Source organism: Drosophila erecta, unplaced genomic scaffold, assembly GCF_003286155.1.
Source record: "Drosophila erecta strain 14021-0224.00,06,07 unplaced genomic scaffold, DereRS2 tig00000021-arrow-pilon, whole genome shotgun sequence".
Lineage (NCBI taxonomy): Eukaryota > Metazoa > Arthropoda > Insecta > Diptera > Drosophilidae > Drosophila > Drosophila erecta.
In genome coordinates this window covers 21,845,738-21,862,203 of record NW_020825198.1, presented here as the reverse complement: position 1 = coordinate 21,862,203, position 16,466 = coordinate 21,845,738, and the positions used below count along the sequence as shown (strand labels likewise).

The window sequence follows — 16,466 nt, the reverse complement described above, 5'->3', positions numbered from 1 at the left end:
TCATTGCCACCTAGCTGGAGTTGCAAACATGTTTTCCTGGTTCAAGTTGAGTTCCAATCTTGGCCCGGCCAAAACAGCAAAGATATCCGGATTCGGAGCCACCGCACACATCAGTCGGTCGGTCATTCAAGTCGGGCCAAGTCTCTCTGCTTTTGGCCACAGAAAATCCTTCAAGGGTATTATGATGGGTTCAGTTTGGTTTGGTTTCGGTGCAAGTGGCTGGTGGCTGGTAGCTGGTAGCTCACTATATGCCCCAGCTGAACCCGAGAACATGCAACGTGCAGCAATTAGGAACAGCTAAAAGAGCTGGAAGAGGAAGCTCAAGAGTTTCCCGCAGAAATCCCAAAAACTTCTAGTTGAACTTAAAGTTTCGGTTGCTTTCCAACTTGTGTCAAACTTTGGAGCAGTCTTCGGTGTATGCGGATGCAACTTTGATGGGTTGATACATTTCCGCGAATCCGATATATTGAACTTTCAAGCCATATACAGACTCAGCAGGCCCATAAGCACTAAATGTACCCAGTTGTAGTCCACTTCATTCGAAAGTTTGCCGTCGTGGGACGGCTAATCTCTTTTTATCAATTTCAACTGTTTTTTGGCCACGTCATCTGGAACCCAGTAAGGGTAAAATCGTGGCAGGCAAACCAGTGCACAAACCAGCGTTACTGCACTCTTTAATATAGATAATAGATTTAATAAAGATAAAATGGTATAGATTGTGATCGATGTATAGTAGAATATATAACAATGGAGACGGGAAAAGTCCGAGCTTATATAGAATTTCAGGTTACGTCTGTATTGTATTTTCCACGGACTGTAGAAGCTGGATATGGCAAATTTCAATACTTATTATGACAAAGTTATACATCAATTTATTTATTTACTACCACTTAAACAGTATTCAGGGTGAGCCCATCCAACCTCAAAAACATGCAATCCAAGGGTATCCCATGAAGGCGGCAATTAAACTTTTGTTTGGTGTATAGTTTAAACATACTTCCGACGCACCAAAATTTGCATCGTAAAAATGCTGAGCTTGAAGGAGTACAGTTAATTAATAGATTTCTGGGAAATTAGTTTCCCGAGTGCGTTTTAACAGCGCTTCGCTACCAATATATGCACACAAAGTCGACGCGCGAAACTTTAAAGAGGAATTTAATTATAGCCAAAGCTACTACTCGCCATCTCTTTCTGGCCCGTCCCCTTCCTCTCTTTCGCACTGTTATCTACTTTTTAGCTTGGAGGGAGGATGAAATAAAAATTAAAATCAGCAACAGCAAGTACCGGGTCCACTCCCCTCCACTCCCCTCCATTTCCTTGCCGCCGAACGGATCCCCCTCGAGGCCCAAAAGTCCGCCTACGGTGGTTCTCCACTCGCTATCGCCGTCTCTTTCAGGAGGAGTATTCCCCTCTCTTTCCGCTCCACATTGCTTCTGCGGCTGCTGCCGCTGCTGCTGCTGCCGCTGTCGGGTTTAATGAACGGAAATCTCTTGCAAATATTCAATTGCTATACAACTCTGAAGCGCAGACAGTCGCAATATACACTCCGATATGTACATATCGTACCGAGTGGAGTATGCACATGCCCGGTATACATATACATATGTAGGTATACTTATAGGCACACAGATGCACCCAGTGGAAGTCAACAGACAAAAGAGGCTCATGTCGGCGTTGCCCACGAGCAACGTGCAATGTGCAATGTGCGCTGTGCGATATGCGTTCTCTGCCAAGACGATGATGAAGTTTTGATACCGATAACGACGTTGCCCTACGGCTGAGAGCACCAGAGGAACAGAGGTGGAGCAATGGAGCTCAGGCTCCATTATTTCTAGCAATCAACGGATCATCTGCAATCTCGGTTGCGGAGAAATTCTCAAATATTAATCCTCTTTTCAGCACATGGGTTTTAGGAATTTTGTTTGTAATTTTTAAAATTTTAAAACAGAAAATTGAATTCTACACCTCTTATAAGATGATCTTTTTATAAAGTATCAATCCAGATGTACATGCTAAAACCAAGAAGTTGTAGTATTTCTTTTACTCATAATACTAAGGAGGCTGCCTCAATAAATCGGAATACCCTAGCAATTAAATAGGTGGACAGATTTATCCCGTTAATGACCTCAAGTTTAATGGCATAGACCTGACGCTCTTACCAAAAGGGGACTGCCTTCTGAGCACCTCCATTTGCAACCGGTTCCGTACCGCTTATCTCCCTGCAACGGCGAGCCACTCGCCTAATCCACCCCGAAATGCCATCTTAGAGGCAGATAAACCCATAGTCCTAATGCCAAGTCACATTTATAGGCTCGGATGCTCAGTCGCCGCGCCGCCCTGCTCCACACACATTTGCAATATTAATAATCTGCTTGCCATTGAAAGCCATACAAGGCGCGACTTCGTCGTACGTGTCAACATTCGACGTCGACTGAGGCAGCGACTGCATGCGCGACGGCGCATATAAATTTTGTGCTTTTTTATTTTTCTCTTTTTTGGAGTGGTCTAGGAACTTTTGCGCCGTTGCGAGTGGCATGCAACCCAGCAGAAACAGCGACTACAAAACTCATTTGGAAGCCAGGCAGTGGCAGTGGCGCAGTGGCGGAGTGCCGAGGGGGGCCAGAGCTGGCACAGTGGAGGCCATAACCATAAACAATCAGGTGTGGGAAGCTTTTGTGGTCGAAACGGGGATTGCGGCGCAGTTCCCCATTGAAGCTAAATTATTTATTTCTTGAAAATTGTGTCAAGTCATGTGTAGTAGAGAAATGGATCTGGAATTGTAAGCACAACTACGCTTACGTCAATAACTCACTGACTACAAGAAATTCACTGCTTTCCTCTTTGGCAGAACGATCAGTTGTCTAAGTTAAGCCATACAAATCCACATGGACTAAGTGCAAGTATTTCTGTAATATTCAAAATGTTTTTACGATCAAAGCCTGAAATTCAATAGTTTCCTACGCCTCGTAAGCACTTATAGTTGTATTACATTTATATTGAAATATATTTATGCAAGATCCATCAGAATCTAACTATCGAGGCCGTTTTTACTATGCCAGAACTCGTTTGGCTTTTGTTCACATTTCCGCGCGCTTGGCCCACTGTAACCGCAAAAATGCCTAGGCTCCTTCAGTCTAGTGCTAGAAATGCCGGACGGACTGCCTTCCCATTGGCCTTTGTCTGCCCCTCGCCGTGTCCCTTCCCCGTACCCCTGCTATTTTGCAGTGTACCCGCTTTCGTGGATCCTGGTTCACCCCGCGCCACGTCGCGCTTTTCCTGGCTTTCCTGCCTCTCCTGGCGGCTCTGGCGTCGAGTGCACAACAAATATTGTCGCCGGCTAGGTCGGGAAATCAACGCACTAAGCCCTCCGCTCCGCCCCATTGCCACGCCCTTTGGAAATGCCGGCGGGGACAGAGAGCGACAACAACACAAAGTAAATAGTAAACAAAAATAGTTGGCAGGCCAAAGTAAAAATGCGAGGCAAAAGGCAGCAGCAAAAACAAAGCAAAAAAGCGGCAAGCAAAACGCATGGGCAAGTGAATAAAAATAGAATTTCAAATAAAATGCGAAACAGCTTGTATCGCCCGCCTCTCTTTCCTGCTGCATTGTGATTGCGATTCAGTTAAATTAAAGCGGCACATTAGCCACAATACAGAACGAGTAAATGTGGTCTTTTCACGCTAAGTTCTTTAAATACAGAAATTCACATTCATATACGTTTAGCCAACTGATTAGTGACTGAATAACCGGCGAGTACGACACCAGAGCCAAAAATGCGACTTCGACCATAAAACCATAAATTGATAAGCAATCGGCCGTAGCGATCAGTCATCAAAAAGAGGGGAAGTGGAATACAAGCGCGATAAATATGTAGTAATAGGGCCCCCAAATCGATGCGATTAGAACACGATCAAAAACAATTACAATTAGTTATTAAGTTTGAGTTAGGCGGATTATGTTTGACTTTTAAGCCACCCACTTGTTATTTAAGAAACAATATACTCTGTATTATCCGTTAATGCTTTTTGCTTAGAGGGAAAACCTTTTAACAACACCATAGCGTCTAAGAATCCTAACTTTTCGTTCAGTGTGAGAAAACATTCCAACAAGAACTTTATAATCGGTCGTGTTTTAACGATAACAGAAAATAGCACGATCTTACCTGAAATCTATGAAGACAGACAGCATAGGAAGTACAAATGACAAATCTGTCATAATCGAATCATGATATTTAACGTTATTACCCCATAATTGATTTCACAATAAGAGAGATGAAGAGATGAGAAATTCGAAGAAGGTCAGCACTGTGACCTTGAAGGCGTTGATTGCTAACACATCACCCCACCTAACACCCTTCTATCCTTTCCATACATGTACATATGCATCTGACTGGATCCTAACAAAATGTAAAATTATGCAAAAAATAAAAACAGAACAGCACGGCGAGTCAGATTAGCAAATTGTGTGTGCGTTAAAAATAAAATAAAAACAAAATGCAGCACAGCCAGAGCAATGCAAACAACAGGGCGAGAAAAAAGCAGAAACAGCAAATGAACGGGCAATGAACGCTCGACATTCGAAAAAAACAAGCAACCGACCGCCGAAGAAGAAGCAAGAAGAGGAAGAGTGCAAGTAGCGAACGGATCGAGAAACACACAACACACACATGCAGTACCGATTTCGCTGCACAAGCACTGAAAAAAATAACGCGTCTCTAAGCCTGACCTCTTCCATTGAAATTTATAAAATCGTACGAATTTGCATAATAGTACGTAAGAATTTAATGTAGTTAACTATTGTTATTATAACTAAGGTATTCCTATGTTATGTTCTAGCTACCTAAGCTTTGTTTAAACAACTGGTTTGCAGTGTAGTAAGGGAGCGGGATAAGAACTTAAACATTTCATTGAATTTCCGATGTAATAACGACAGAAACGGATAAGGAAGAGGAGAATGAACCTATTTTCTTGCTCACACATTTCAAATGCACATAATTTGGCGAAGAATTGAGCTAGCCTCCGGAGAAAAGTGCTAATGCTCCACTTGGCGTATGAGTAATGTCGCTTACTGTGGGGGAAAACTGGTTTGCAAAAGTCTGATGCGGAAAATATCACAGTTCAAGTGATTCAAGCGATGGCGGCCCAAGTCAAGCTGAAGGTCTTTGGGTTGGACTATTTTCGTACATTGCTAGCTATACAATTACCCTGTCAGAGGTGCAACTGAGCCCTTAACTAATGCACAATGCATCCGACTATCTTTTTCCGCTTAGTAAGAGTCAAACTATCAATTACAATTATGCGCGCAAACGAGACAACACTGCTACGGAAAATAGATACTCGATACTCACAGATACATCCACTTACTCGCTCAGATAGATACTGCCAACAGCAATAACAAAGCGGCAGCAAACAATTAGCCACAAGTCAGTAGAGCACAATGCCTTGTACTCGTACCAAATGGAAAAGAGCGAGTGAGACTCATGTGCCAATTTTGAAAAACGAGAGGCATTGGGAAGACGAGGGCTTTGGGGCTTCAGGGTTCAAATGGCTTGACCCATGCAGCCGAATCCCCAAATCGAGAGCTGGAAATCCAGCCCCAAGATGACTGAGCAGGTCAGACGAAAGTTTATTATTTGTAGGGCAATATAATCATAATGTAATATAAGCATCCGTAAAGCAAATCGATGCCTGTGTTATAGATTGCCCATGGCCCATAGCCAACTACTATTTGATATCAATTATTACCCTTAATCAGAGATGTTTTTATACCAGAACTCTATAGCTTAATAAACGTTTCAAGCCTATTAGAAGAATAATGTATTTCTGTACTAAATTGTATTCTATAAAACAGCTCAAGTTTTCAACGTAATCTTCGGTTACAAAGCACCTCTGGACCATTCTATTCGTTTCACAAGAGGAGAAATCATTTCCGTCGTTTGCGATGTAAAGAACATTGCCCTTTGTTTGTTAAATACTCTGTAACCTTCGCTTCTGGGCGAAAGCAATAGATTTCATGTTTTTGTCCAATACTATTAACAAGCTCAACAAGACTGCACTGCCAGCAGAGAGTAAGGAGAGGGTATTGGAATAGGTAACAGCAATTACGCTTCAGTGCATCTTTAAGATATTGTATCTACAGAATGCATGTGCCGCCTGTGGGCTGTATCTATATCTGCGAAGCTTTTGTGTGTGTACTCTGTTTCTCTTTGTATACATATTTCGATAGCTTTTGCTTGTAGGAGAAACTCGTACACGGTGCCGTAGATGCGTTTGTATCCGCTGCGGAGGCTACACACACATATTCGAGTCCGGACGAAACGCAGATGCATCCGCAGCCCAGACTATGCAAAAGACAGGCAGCAGAAATTTGCAACTTCACCTCCCCCCGTTTTGCACTGATAAGATAAGCGGGAATGACAGCCGCCTCTGCCCCTTCGCCGTCTAAAAAACATTGACAACTTTTCTATTAACGGCTGGTCCGCTCAACAAATGTGAAGAGCACAGGCAATGGCACTGGCAAAGGAAAAGTATCTCTCGGTTCGTTCTGTATCTGCACAAAGAAATCTTGCACAGATATGGTTGGAGAACTGCCTGAGAGGAGGCTGTGTAAAATGCAATGAGGCGGCACAACGCTGCTACACAAGTCTGCAATTGATTGCAGCAAAAGTTAAGTAGATTATGATGGAAAAGTTTCTGGTCCAGGCCGGGCACAGAGCAATCGGATGGAGACGAACGTTTCTCGGCCATGATACCAGTTTTTGCTACTGGATAACCGCCGGCCAGCTGCCCGGTCTGGGAAAACTTTTCATAACCCAAAAAAACAGGCAGAAGAGATGCAGGAATAACTAGTTTTCCTCCTTGCCGGAGAAAAATGAGTTTTCAACAATTTCTTTGATACTTATTTGTCAGCCATCAAACTTATACGCTGTTCTCAGAAGCCACTCCCGAACCGACCGCAAATGAAACTGATTGAAAGCCGGGATCAGAAGTCCGCAGTGCGAAATAAGCAACTTCCTCTCTGGCCCGGAAATTGTTAACTATTCTTGGGAGCGCCTCAGGTTCATAAGCCTAATTGTTCAAATATTGATTGCGCTAGTGATTATCCCAAGTTTTTGGGACAAAAGTTTAAGTCTATAATAGCTAATTGTAGAAAACCAGAAGGGATTGTCTTGATGTCATCGATTTTCGCCCATTAAAATAATCACCACGCGACTGTCTACCCTTAATCTGCACCACTTTGTTCCTAGTATTAATCCTAATTTGTTGATGGCTAAATCGCTTGCGAGCCAACTAGGCTGATGAATGCGTAATTACTAAAACATCTGCTACTGGAAAAAGTCCATTCCGAGAAATCTATTCACAGCCAGACATTTTATGGGCGGGGAAAAGACCTTACACAAAACGAGAGATGTATTCAAAAATCGTTGGCACAAAATTCAATGTAGATATGAACACGTACCTGAAACGAGAGAAAACAGAGAATTTAATGCACATACGCTGTTAGGCAAGTGGAAAACAAAATAGCTTAAATCATTCAAGTAGTAAATCAGAATCTCCACTGAAATGGGCCTCACTAAAACTTCAAATTCACTAGCATCTCGAGCAAAGTAAATAATTTTAAAACGGAAAACTAAATGAGCTAGGCAGAGTATCTCTAGGATAAACAAACTTGGCCGCTAAAAGATGAATTTATTGGATTTTTTCCCTTGGGCAAAGTTGCTTCAGCAACCAGCTGTTGGAAAACACATTCGAAATGTTTATTTTTGGCCAGGAAACGGAAAACTACTCCTCGGTCACTGCAAACGCATCACAGAAAATATATAACGTTCATTATAAAAATTCCGATTAATTTAAGCATGGAAATTAATAATCTGATTTAATCTACTGTCATGCGTGATGCAGTAGATTCTAAGCATCAGGAAGCTACCAGATATTGAATTCGGCTTGATTTGTATGCTGGTTTTTTGAACCGGTACTACACACATGTACCCTTGACTTGAATTCAAAATTAGGGGTCAGGTCATGCCTATCCTAAACGACGATTCGCACGAATATTTTTCGAATTATGACTGATATGGCATAATCCACTGGTGTCCCATAGTCAGGTGCTCAACTCAGCCTAGTCTCTTCTGGTTTTTAATCATTGTGACGTCATTTTGGACTACGAAACGGAACTGGTACTGCTAACCCCTAAACACACAGATGTTAAAAGCTAAAGTAAACCAGCTCAGCAGCTACTCAGTCAGTTAGTTAGTTAGCCAGTTAGGCAGTCGGTCAAGTGGGGCAGCAACAGCTAATCAACGACAACTCAAAAAATTAAAACCATAAACAACTTGGTCTGGGCCTTCTTAATTGCTTGGTCAAACTTTTATTTGGTAGCTCGAGTGTCAAACATAAATTGGGAATTATGGAGAAGTAATGCTCAGCTCACACCGCATATGGGTCAGTGTGGATCGAGAAACTGAGAGAAACCGAGAGAACGATAAATAAAAAAGCATAGACAGAAGTTATGTACATATAATCCAGGAATATAAAACAATAATTAAAAAATCGCATGTCTGACAGAATTTTTGACAAATTGTTGCCCCCGTACACAATTCAAAAGTTAATGAACTTGCCTGGGGAGGAGAAAAAAATTCCCAAGAGCTAATGATAATGCCGTACCACACAGAGCACAAATTTTCACCTACAGATACATGTGCATGTATTCAGATATAGATACAGCCGTGATGAGTGTTTAGTATGAAAAAGAGCGCGTGCTGCCCCTCGCATAAAAAGATTTATCATCTAAAACTGTCCGACCGACTATGAATGAAAATGCCGCCGACACATAAACAAAGTCCAACCAAGCACTGTGACACACACACTCACACTTATTTAGTTTACTTGATCAAAACGAACAAGCAAAAAATATTTAAAACCAAATAAACAGAAACAGTAGGCGTTTTTAGAGAGTCTTCATAATTGTTTATCAAACGCCGAGCTGGAGAGCTTTCCACACGAAGAGAGAGCAAAAGTTAACTTCTCTCGCTATGCGTCACTTTTGAAATAATAAATTGCCGGACAAAATGTTTACACGAAACTGAGAAAAATCCATTTGCCTAAATAAGAAAGGTAAGCTAGTACGGCCATCAAAATGCTAATCTCAAAACGTTCTAATATTTACAAATTCAGGAATGGCCTTATTATTGGTGACACTTAACAAAAAAGATATTAATGATTGGGTTACATTTCCTTTCTTTCAATCTAATTTCTGATTGCCAACAGATTTTAGATAGGCAAAGTTCGCAAATCTGTTCAATTGAATAATTCGCTTAGGCGAATTGAGACGGGACCCACAGGGATTGGCATCGACTCAGAAATGAAGGCTTTCATGATATATTTTAAATTACAGACAAGAAATTCACTAAACGATTTTCCTGTTAAAGTGGGAAGTAAGTCGCTATAAGCTTAGAGCGCTGTAAAACTAAATTCCGTCCAAGCCAATCATCCCCAATACGCTTCCATTACTAACAGCAACAAGTATTAATCATCAAATTGCCTTAATAATCTCGTACGCTACGCAATTGAATGCTCCCCCGACTTTCCGAGGCCCCTCGAAGCTTTCCTGCTCGTTGAAAGCCTTTATAGGCCAGCCCACACATTGCAGGCAGTTTAACTCAATAAAAATGTTTTTACTTTTTTCCCGCTTTGTATATTTTTGATCAACTTTTGAATAGAAATTTGCGAACAAGATATTCTCGGCCTCTCGCCTGATTTGCATAAACAGGTCGGAGTCTCTGTCGATGTCGACCCGTTTAGAATTGTTCGCATTGCCGCCGTGCCATAAGATTTGTAGCCGTATAGGCGTATCGCAGAGATACATATATTAGGTACGGAATACGAGCGGAATTGATATGTTGACATTTGGCAGCGGGGAGGCAAGGCAGCTTACATGCGCCAATGGTTCGGAGCTGGCAAGGTAAAAACTATCCAGGCAATGCGACTCCGACAAATTGGGCAACTTTTTGCTGCAGTTTCTTGGGAATGAAAGATCTTTTTGCCCTGGCCAAATAAGGCCCAGCGACGACGCCAATATGGTCAAGTGGTTAAAGCCGCCTCGACGTCTTTGGAAAATCAATGTTTATTGCAGTTTCTCTGGCTTGCCTTTTGCGATTCGCTATTTGGCTGTGTGGTAATTAGCAACAACATGGAAAGACAGCTGCTGCGGCGGCTCAAAAAGTTCCTAGAAATGGTCAAAACGCATGATTGAGTAGATAGATGAATGTCTGGCCAGACACATGCCCCACGAGATGCCACATGGCAACAGGGGGAAAGGGGAGAAGGAATGTGTTTTTGATCCGAAAAAAGATTGCCTGCTATATCGGACGGACTGCAACAAGATGCAATTTAGCCAACTAGCCGATACATTTTGCAACTGACAGTAGCATTGATGAAACATCGGCTACTCTCGGCTTAATGTGCCCACCCAACTGGTTATCCGCACTGCAGACACACATTTCGAGATGCAAATCGAACTGGTTGAGATTGCGAATATTTTTCAGTTTAACCAGATACCATTTTGATCTGATAAATACTTCCTGGACAACAAGTTGAATCGAACATCGGTACAGGAGAAATTATGTATTCGGAATGCTCTCGAAGAAACTAGTCTATTAAATTTGTTATCACTGGATAGTAATATAAATTTTCTTAGTTTTCGTTATTAATATTTTCTTATTATAAGCTTTAAGCCATTAACTTTAAATACATTTTTTCCAGGGTTTTATATGTATCAAGTTCTTAGATCTTCATATCAACATTTATAATTTAAAAGAAAAATGTATGTATTAGATGCGAAAAATTTTGGCACAGTGGTGTCATTATAACTTTTTCTAAAGTTCTCAATTTTTCAGAGTCGAACAGGCTTACTTAGTTTTATAATAGAATGTTTATTACAACTGATTACTTAAATGTTTATCAAAGACTTCTTTGACGACATTTATCTATTCTTTCCAAATTCGTATTGTGCACCCCTTCAGTGAATAATGGCTTCGCCATGTATTTTCAGTCTGCAAAACCAAGGAACAAGCGCAGGATACTTGCAGTTCCAGCTTTGCCCTTCGCGTGCAATTATGAAGATTGATAGATACATTCCCTCCGATCCCATATCCACACCCCTCATCCGGCCTCCCAACAAAGCTCATGCATTTCCTCCTCCCGTCCTGTGCCGCCAAAGCAACTTCCTGCCACACAAGCTGCCCCAAGTCGCTCGAGTCCTTCACTCCTTTGACAAATCTGACAGCTGGCCCGAAAAAGAAGCGAGTGTTTCTGTTTCTCCAACCCCCCGAAGGAGCTGAACAACATAAAGCTTATGCTGGCAACAAAGGGGGTGAATGGAAGGAGTGGAAGGGATGGGCTGGTTGGCTGGTTGGCTGGTTGGTTAGAGAGGCAGCAGTCATTATCAAGCCCTTCAAGGTCTCTCAAGGCAAGCGTCTGCTTTACAGATTTTTATGTTCACGACACGCACACACTCGAGTGGGGGTGGTCTCATATATTTTATGAAAATTAGGAGGGCCTGACTGAGTGGTATGGTATGAAGTCGGTATGTGGCCATAAATAAATGGTCTCCTTTACGACTTTGGACATTAACCTGTTAAATTTCTAATGTGTGTTACGGGTCCTTGGTCTCCTTTGGCGCCCCCGCCCATTCGACTGCCCTCTGCTCCTCCACCCCGCTCCGCCGAAGGATCGTCAACGGCTTGCATATTTAAGCAGCCTCAGCAGCAAACGACTCGGATAATCTAACATACTAATGTGTGCGAATGCCCAGTCAGCCCCCTCCTTTCCGGACCGGTTCAGCTCCGAGTTCTCCGTTCCAGAGAGACCACAAAATCAATAATGATTACATTTGCCTTGCATATTTCACCAGCCAAGAGAGCGGACAGGAGTGGGCTGAGTGGGCTCGGGTGGGTTAAATGACATTTGGTGGCATACGCCAATTGGTTGGCAGGTTAGGTGGTTGCTCCTTCACCGAGTCCCCCGCCTGGTCCACCACACCTCATCCATTCGGTGGAGAGTGTGAAAAGACAAAAGCCAAAAGACGGAAAAGCGGTTAAGTGGCAAGGTAGCAGCAGCACCACCAGCCAAAGCCCTTACAGAGAGAGCCTATGCCTATGCCCACTTCTGCACAACAGGGCAGACTCGATATGACCACTCATTCCTAGCAAAAACGGAATGCAGTGAACTGCAGTCATTTAGGAAACTCTTTCGAATTACCTTCATTCTGAGTAGCGAGTAATGCTGTGCAACTTGGAAAATACTACAGATCAGAACATAACTCCATAAATATGCTCAATATTGCTGGGATATGCTCAATCAATGTTCATATGCTCAATCATTTAAGATATGTAGCCCAAAATAGCACAACCATACTATTTAAAGAACACGCTAAGTCCTCCTACAGAGTGCTCACTGTACCACAACTGTGGCCACCACCAAAAGGGTTGAGTGCTCGGCTCTGGTGGGGCTTCGAAGCAAAAGAAATGCACCGCACTGCCGCCAGAAGCAGCAAAAATCAGAAGATGCAGGCGAAGAGGAACGCAATAAGTGGCGCGCAGGGTCAACGATAAGCGGCGGTAGAGGGGGTGGTGGAGTGACAAGGGGCGAGGGGGGAGGGGGGAGCGGCGACAGGAAGGCGACGCCACTCGATGCAGTCAACGGCCTACAGAATGCAGAATATACTGTGCAACGGCGATGGGTCCTAGCCCAACCAGTTAGAAAATGCAACAAAGTACAGGCCTCAGTCTGCAGTTCAGCCAACGCACACACAGATACTTACACACCACCGTCCCACCCACCGCCCCCTTTCGCCCGCTTGACAGGTTGAAATCCAACGCAGCAGAACGAACGAGCGAGCAAAGCGACGGGGGAAAAGTAAAAGGAAAACGGCAAGGAAAATGCACACAACAAAGGCAAAACGCTGATGACGTTGACGACGAAGGAAGATGGCAAAGAGGAAAACGACGGCGACAAAGCCATTGCACAAAACGGGCCGAGTGCGAAAAGTTTGTAGGGGAGGTGGAAACCCATGCCCAAGTAGAAAATGCAACAAAAGCATGAAAAGAAAAGCGGTACGGAAAACTGGCTGGGACTGAGCCTAACAAGATGTGTGGATAGCTCTGTACCTACAATCATATCTTCAGATTGTAAAAAGTCTAAAGGCTTGAAAAACCTAATGCGTGCTAGTTAAAGTATTAAGTTTTACATTTATAACCAACATGTTAAATTATTGCGCAGTTCTTAATATTTTTCATGAGCGAAAAGCAGTTTATATACAAACTTAACTTAGTCATTTTAGTTACTCCATGTAATTCAATAAAAAAAATAATTTCAGCTCCAATTGGTGGCTATGAATAACCCATGGAAATAATTGCAGTGGGTCGAGCTCGACAATGTTACTCCACCATATTTGAAAATATAGTAAACAATATTACCCAACAACAAAAAGGAAAATCTGGGGGTGGGGAAAGTTATATTGAGCGCGGCACTGAAAAAATAAACGTAAGAATAACTTAGCATTTACCAGTCGTAACTGAAAATTTATTTTAAATGGTTGGTAGCAAATATTTGAATTTTACAATTACTTCGGTGCTAAGAATTTTGAATTAAATGTTTTTCTTGTCCAAATCACATTTTTCATTTAATTTACAATGAATTTACTTTAAGTGATAAGAAATGAACACTCCGTTAAAAATCTCGAATTTCAAAAATTCATAGTCTTTTTTATAGAAAAACATCCAATAGCATATTTGCGATATTAAAATTAACAAGTATGAGATTTGAAAAATGTTTGAAGTAGTACCATACAGAACTACGTCTTCAAAGACAGACATGCCCACAATAAACTGAAATAGTTTTGAAAAGCCCTCTTGGTATTGAGGTGGTGCTTTTTTTAATTTTTGGGACGTTTTACGATTCAAAATCGTTTTCGAGTGCAGCGAGGCGATGGCGGTTTCGTCTTCAGAAGTAATCACAATTGAGTTTTCCAGCTGCAGGCGGTAACAAAAAAGGCGAAGCTGCGAAAGTTTCGTCGGGATGAATTTGTTGCCTTGGCACTGGCTGATAAGACTTACATATAATATATTTCGCTCGTATTATACATATATATGTACCAATATGTACCAAAAAGGAGCACTGGCAACGCCTTTTTGCAAGTCAAACGGTTGGTGATGCGGAAGTGATTAAAGTGGAAAATGGGAATGAGGGAAAAGGGCTGGCCGCCAAAATTGATTCTTTTCCCTGGAGATTGAAGACTCTTATTTATATTGTTTGGCCAAGCGTCATCTGACTTTTCCACGATAAAGATACTCATTTAAATGCTCTTCACACAACTTGGTAACTTACAATGTGTGACATTTTTGACGGCATGAAATGGAATTATATATTCAATGGCGAACAGTGACGGTTGTCCCATAACTGGTTTGTCAGAAACAAATATTTGGGATACGCTGTTGTAATATATAAATTAATAAAATTATCATCTTGATCTGATTTTCCCAAGCTCATGATTTTGATTCTCAGACATAGAAATACGATTTAAAACTAAACACCTCAAAGATTCAATAGAATATCATTTTAACTAAGACAACAAAACTTAAAAGGGAGTAAATATGTATATGCATAGATATTATTGATAGTTCTTCTAACACAACCTGCAAAACACACAATAAAAAAACGGATGGAAAAATTTCATTATAATAGCTCTTAAACTGGGTTCGCAAAATAAATATATACAGTATAATCGACTTGTTCGAAGGCGCGATTCAGGAATAATTATCTAAATATTCCCATACAGGTATCTCCCATTCCTTCCGATTAAAGGTAAAAGTATGAGAATAGTTTTTTAAAAATTTAGGTGTAAAAGGGTTACTAAAACACAGTATAATTTGCAGCTAGAATAAAAGTCCTAAGTGTGCAGAAGACAAGTACGTAAGTCCTTTGTGGAGTTAAAAGGGCAAGAGAAACAACAAAGAAGCGAAATTAAAGAAAACGCGCGTTTTGCTCGAGTCGTTGCCCACGCCAATTAGAATTTGTAAGTCCAACTGGGCGGCGCTTTGCAACACTACCCGACGCCACTCGCACACACACGCACACCAGTGCACATAGAGCCAGTTTGTCTGGCAATTGAACAATTGAGCGAGAAGAGCGACTTGTGCTCAGAGCGGGAGAGGCAACGAAAGACGCGCGTTTATTCTTTTTCTTTGCCAGGGTATAGAGAGCGTATTGGGACTGGTTTTTGGATTTCTGATTTCTTGGGCAGCAGAAAAGCAGAACTCCTTAGGGAAATAGGAGCAAAATGCCTGCGCCTCCCTTAAAATGGTGTAATTAGGGGTGGTTCGGCACCAAAACAAACAGGGCTCATCACATTCCTAACCATTTCCGTATTTTACAGGGTATCACGGCGAATGCAGGCACAAAGGGAATCGGCAATGACAACAAAGAGCGGAGAACGCGAGAAGGCAAATAGGAAAAATAGCGACGGAGAACAAAAATCAATTTTAGTGGATGCTGGACTTATTTTGTTCGTTTCCTTTGTTTCTGTTTCTTTGCTTTCCGTTTTTACACAAAGTTTAAAAAGCTGTATGCAATACACACACACACAGACACACACGCAGCGCAGGCAAACACACAGACAGCAACACGCGACGGCTTTTTTTTGCCGGTTTGAGTAAAGTAAGCTACAGAGAAAATACGCTTTACGGCGAGAGAACGCCTTAATTATGTTTAATTTGTTGTTAATCAAACGCACAGAACGCAGAACACAAAACACCGTTTGGGAAAAAGCTGCAGAGGAAAGGAGCTCACGTTTTTATGCTGCAAATCGGAATCGGTATCGGGTTTATTCGCTTTGCCGGATTGTTACTTCACGTTTGTTAATTGTGTTTCTTTGTTTCTTTATTCGCCTGCGGACACTTTGATTTGCGCTTGCAACTCGCAATTTGCAACTGGCATTTGCTATGCGACAATTGCCGTTATTTCGGGCGTTAATTTTCGATCGCTTGCTTACACACCGCAAATTTGGCTGAACTTGGATATTTGTTGCCGATTTTCTGAGATGTATTCTTAGCTCTGCGAGACTCTAGAGACTGTGCCTTGCGCGACGTAGAACCGAACACCACCATTAATTTTCGCCGAATGAGTGGCCAAAGCAGGGGCGAAGCAGATACACCGATGAACAACGGGACAGGCGGCGCATGGGGGTGGGTACTTGCGCGCGATACGAGGGAAATTCTGGTACTTTTGCGCTTTCGCGGTATTTTTGTTCTGCGCACGCGCGGTCACACCGTGTCTTGGGCGCCACTCAAAGAGCCAGCGACACTATGGTCATCCCACTCGCACCTGCAACTGAGTGAGTTTTGAGTTGACCCACTCGAAAGAAATCCCACTGTTAAGCTTAACAGAAGCAAAAATTCTGATTTGACTGCC

The 16,466-nt window shown here is 42.2% G+C and overlaps 1 protein-coding gene across 17 annotated transcripts in view; it reads right to left on the bottom strand.

Annotated features, from left to right (window-relative positions):
- The window catches only part of LOC6543690 (poly(rC)-binding protein 3), a 45,744-nt gene extending 29,580 nt beyond the window's left edge, over positions 1-16,164 (bottom strand). For 16 of the 17 annotated variants that reach the window (XM_015158677.2, XM_026978115.1, XM_015158683.2 and 13 more), the window contains exon 1: positions 15,846-16,164. The gene's annotated coding sequence lies outside the window, so the exon portion shown is untranslated. Of the gene's footprint in view, positions 1-7,395; positions 7,415-15,845 lie in introns of those variants that run through there. The other variant, XM_026978112.1, reaches the window with a different exon arrangement.
- Positions 16,165-16,466: the final 302 nt, after the last annotated feature.